The sequence below is a fragment of the Carcharodon carcharias genome, chromosome 13 (assembly GCF_017639515.1).
Source record: "Carcharodon carcharias isolate sCarCar2 chromosome 13, sCarCar2.pri, whole genome shotgun sequence".
Lineage (NCBI taxonomy): Eukaryota > Metazoa > Chordata > Chondrichthyes > Lamniformes > Lamnidae > Carcharodon > Carcharodon carcharias.
The window spans coordinates 5,892,602-5,897,564 of record NC_054479.1 but is presented as its reverse complement, the minus strand read 5'-3'; positions in this window follow the sequence as shown (position 1 = coordinate 5,897,564).

Sequence of the window (4,963 nt, the reverse complement as noted above, 5' to 3'; positions counted from 1 at the left end):
ATTTCTAATGTTTTAAATAGGATACGAGCAAGATGCTCCAAGGCTGCAGGAGAGGAGGTGGTAGGAAGCGTGTAATTCCCACTCTAGCACACTTCCTTCATTCATTCCCAGAGGTGGGAGAGATGATGGCAAGGCCGACATTTATTGCCTGTCCCCATTTGTCCTGAAAAGGCAGCAGGTAGAACATCAGGGGCAGTGGGACGCTGCATTCTGGAGATGTCAACGTTGCTGATGAGGGTTTCACCAACTGGTTGGAAGAAGTAGAGATGGAAACGGGTGACTTTTTGGAGGTAGAATGAGCATTCGTGGAGGGAGATCTGATCAGGAGCTAAAGGAGTGAATTCAGTTATTGTCTTCGATGAAGAAATATTTTACTGACCCTCAATCACTGTTGTGTGCCCTTAAAATTTTGATTTTAAAATGTTCATCTTTGTTTTCAAATCCCACCATGGCCCCTCCCCTGCCTATCTCTGTAACCTCCTCCAGTCCCACCCCCTCTGAGATATCTGCACTCCCCTCATTCTGGCATCTTGCACATTTGCAATTTTAATTGTTCTGCCATTTCTTCAGTTGCCTGGACTCTGGGCTCTGGAATCCCTTCCCTAAACCACTCCAACTCTTTATCTTTCTTTCCATTTTTAAGATACTGCTTAAAGCCTAGCTCTTTGACCAAACATTCACTCCCTCCACCACCAATGCACAGTAGCAGCAGAGTGTACCATCTACAAGATGCACTGCAGGAACTCACCAAGGCTCCCTTGACAGCAACTCCCAAACCCATGACCGCTACCATCTAGAAGGAGAAGGGCAGCAGATAGTTGGGAACATCACCACATCGAAGTTCCCCTCCAAGTCACTCACCAACCTGAGTTGGAAATATATCGGTCGTTCCTTCACTGTCACTGGGTCAAAATCCTGGAACTCCCTCCCTAACAACACTGTGGGTGTACCTACACCACATGGACTGCAGCGGTTCAAGAAGACAGCTCACCACCACCTTCTCAAGGGGCAATTAGGGATGGACAATAAATGCTGGCCCAGCCAGCGATGCCCACAGCCCGTGAACGAATAAAGAACAATTCTAACATCTCCTTATGTGGCTCAGTGTCAAATGTTTGTTTGACAATCACTCGTGAGACATCTTGAGACACTTTACTACATCAAAAGCACTATACAGGAACACAGAAAAGTTTGCGAAACAGAAGGAGGCCATTTGGCCCATGTCCCAAACGCAAGTTATTTGTTGTTACTTGTAATCTGAACTCACTGACATCACAGCACGAGGCAACTGGCAGCCATTGCAGAAGGGGGAGGAGAAGGGAGCGTGTCTCCCCCGCAATTTTTTTGAGACATGTTACACCTCGCTCACCGACACTCACTCTGAATTCCGATGGCCCCCCCCCCGCCACTTCAAACTCCTTTCTGCATTTGGCATCTGTTCCTGCCAGGAGCTCGCTGTCTAAACGTACAGACAGGCTTCCATGCTTAACATGTCCCTACTGATGATGTTCAGCAAATAATGTACCTTATGTGTAAATTTTTCATGTTCAGTGACTTGAAAGATAAAATAGCAAAGCCATTTCCTCTCTGCGAGTCCCAGAGCCATCATTGCTGGCAGGTATCTATAAATTTCTGTAATAGGGGCCTGTTACTGCCAGAGCAACATATTTTGCCGTGTTTATTCCGATAACGATTTTCACTGTCTTAAATTTTCCATGATAGATTCTTTTAACTTTGCAATAAAATGCTGCATAAATATTAACAACAACTCGGCAATCTTGAATTCCCATTAGCATCAAAACTAATGCAGTGTTAATCTTTGCCAAGTGAATCACTGTACATGAATATTTCCAGCCAGCTAATATATGGTAAACAGAGCATTTATTGAAAAATAAATCATATACTGATGGGGACAAATTGCATTCCATTCTATTTGAAATGCAAATAGCATCATCACTTCAATTCCCTTTAGCATTAACACTGGCTAGAATTATTTTCTCCCCAGTGACTTAATAAGAGGCAATTGCTTACAGGGCAAGATGTCAGAGGTTGCTTTATGCCACATAGTCATTCAGAACATAAGGGATAGGAGCCGGATTAGGCCATTCAGCCCCTTGAGCCTGTTCCACCATTCAATACAATCATATCTGATCTTCCAACTCAACTTCGTCTTCCGGCACTAGCCCCGTATGAAATAGGAACTGGGCACCATCACGTGTTAAGAGTTGCCAACTCTTGTTGGACATAATCTGGGAGATTTCAATCACATGATCTCCAATCTCTCCTGCCATAGGTTGTCTAACATGTCCATCTTCACCAGGCCCTGTCTTCCCAGCCAATTAAACTCTTCACTATGATTGGATGATTCTTGACTGTCAGTCAAACAGTTCCCCGCCCTCCCCCACCATATTTTCATACATAACAAACGAAATTTGTCCAAAAAAATTTCTAATACACAATTTTAATACCCTTATGATTTTGCACTTAGCTTTTTGCTGCAATGCCACCTGGAGGTTAATTTTTAATTCCTGGAGACTCCAGGCCAATCCTGAAGGGTTGGCAACCTAACTGCACGTCAACATTAGCTGAATCCCAAGTTGAGAGTTTGAGGTTGTCTGATTGGCTGGACCGGGGTTATCAGCCCTCCAGGGTTGTCCCGGAGTCCCCGGGAATTGAACATTAATTTCCAGGACACGGCTGAGGGCAGAAAGCCCGAGAAGAATTGTGTTTTATTTCATGTTCTTCAAATGCTGTATTTTAATTAGTCATAAAATCGTCGCGGATAAAAGTATAAAAAGGCTGACCGACTGCTGAGAATCATCCAATCGGCTTAAACGATGCATCTACTCTGTTTCCAATTGGCAGGACAAGGTGGAGACTTATGTGGATGGACATATCAGCTGACCAATGGTAGGACTGAGGGGGTGGGACAGTTGGAGACAGGAAGTCATGTGATTGAAAGTTCCAGGAATACATCCAATCACAGTCGGTAACCCTAAGCTACAATTTCTACATCACAACAGTCGCCACACTTAATACTTAAGAAGTATTTGGATGTGCACTTGCGATGCCCTGGCATACAAGGCTATGGGCCTAGTCCTGGAAAATGGGATTACAATAATTAAATACTTGTTTGACCAGTGCAGACTCAATGGGCCGAAGGGCCTTTTTCTGTGCTGTAGACCTCTATGACACTTCAAGAGTACGTCACTGGCTGCATAGTGCTTTGGGACATCCTGAAGTTGCTATATAAATGCAGAACCTTTCTCTACCTATGGCACAGGTGATGATGGTGGTTCAGGGGACAGGGAAGGGCCATCTTGAGCAGCTCCACAGAATGGTGCAGCTGTAGAGGCCTCATGGGTTTGAAAACATCCTCTGTGCCTGCAGTAAAGAATGCTCTGGTCTGATCCCAGTGAAAAGGGGCTTAAAGGAACAGGAATAGGCCATTCAGCCCTTCAAGCCTAATCTGACATTCAATCAAATAATAAGTATATAAATACAAAGGTAAAAAAATAATAAGTTCAGCCTTTATTGCAAGGTGGTTGGAGTATAAGAGAAAGGAGGGATTCCTGCAATTATGCAGGACCTCAATGAGACCACACCTGGAGCGTACAGTTCTGGTCTCCATACCTAAGGAAGGGCATACTTGCCTTGAAGGGAGTGAAGCGAAGGTCACTAGACTGATCCCTGGAATGAGGCGATTGTCCTTTGAAGAGAGATTGAGTAGGACCTGGCCTTATATTCTCTGAAGTTTAGAAGAATAAAGGCTGATCTCATCAACATGCATAAACCTCTTCAAGGGCATGACAGGCTAGATGCTGGGCCACTGTTTCTCATGGCGAGAGAGTCTAAAACGTGGGATCAAAGACTCAGGATAAGGCATCGGCCATTTTGGACTGAGATGAGGAGAAATTTCTTCGCTCATAGGGTTGCGAAACCTTGGAATTCTCTATCCCAGGGGATTGTGGATGCTCGGTCACTGAGTATAAGCAAGACCAAGGTCAATAGAGTTTTGGGCTCTAAGGAAATGAAAGAATGTGCAACCGTGATTGGATAGAGTCTGTCTGGGTAGAATTAGGAATAAGAAGGAATCTGTTATCATATAGGGAGGATATTATAGACCCATGAATAGGGAAAGAAATCAGAGGTGAAATTTCTAGACAATTTATGAGAGGTGCTCAGCACTAACAGAGCAATGAGGGACTCTCAACACCACCCAGGTCAATACATGAGGGATTCACGTCAGTTCACAGAGAAAGGTGGAAGTGGGACTGGAAGGGTAAAATAAAGAACGAATTGCATTTCTATAGCGCCTTTCACAACTTTACATCCCGAGATGTTTTACAGGCAATAAATGTTTTGCAACACAGTCACTGTTGTGAAGGAGGGAAATGCTGCAGCCAATCTGTGCATAGCAAGCTCCCACAAACAACACTGAGATAATGACCAAGATAACCTGTTTCCAGTGCTGGTCGAGGGATCGATATTGGCCAGGACACTGCAGAACTCGTCTTCAAAATAATGTGGCAGGATTTTCTAAGTTCACCTGAATATATTCAAGACTGAGATCGATAGATTGTTGGTTTCTCAGGGAATCAAGTGAGATGGGGAGCAGGCGGGAAAGTTGAGTTGAGGCAGACTAGCTGTATTGAATGGTAAAGCAGGCTCAATTTACCACATGGTCTTCCCCTGCTCCTTATCTTCCTCTCATCTTCTTACAGACAGGGCTTTGGTTTGACATCTTGCATAAGGGGCAGCAACTCCAACTGTGCATCACTCTCAATATTGCACTGCAAGTGTCAGCCTAGCTATTCAAGTCCCTGGAGCGAGACCATGACCTAGTGACTCAGAGCTAAGGGTGCTGCACACTGAGCCACACAACTATCAATTAGCTAGCTTTGTGTTTATTTGCATGGGCCATGAATCAGGTAGGCTGATCCACAGGTCCTGATGAATGTTG